A 335-nucleotide genomic window follows, 5' to 3' on the forward strand; every position below is an offset into this window, starting at 1 on the left:
GGTGTTGGCAGCTTCTGGCGTTGGCACCTTCTGCAGACGGTTTCGGCTCTGCTCAGCCCTTTCCCTCTCCCGCTTGCCGCCCGCAAAGGTGTTGCACTTCAGCAACAGTTTGCGGGCTGGCAGGGCTTCGATGGGACCCGGTGACAAGTGCAGCCACCCCAGGTGATGGAAGGGACCCTGGAGATGGGGAGCAGCACAAGGGGCACCCCGAGACCCTCCAGGACGGGCAGCAGGCATTGCCCTGTGTGTGTTTGCCAGCCCAGCCCGTCACCAGCAGCCAAATGGCTGCCGTGCCCGTGGCACAGCCAAGGACCAGGCATCGTTGCAAAGATGTT

Source organism: Cariama cristata, unplaced genomic scaffold (genome assembly GCF_000690535.1).
Source record: "Cariama cristata isolate BGI_N322 unplaced genomic scaffold, ASM69053v1 scaffold24401, whole genome shotgun sequence".
In the NCBI taxonomy this organism is placed as follows: Eukaryota; Metazoa; Chordata; class Aves; order Cariamiformes; family Cariamidae; genus Cariama; species Cariama cristata.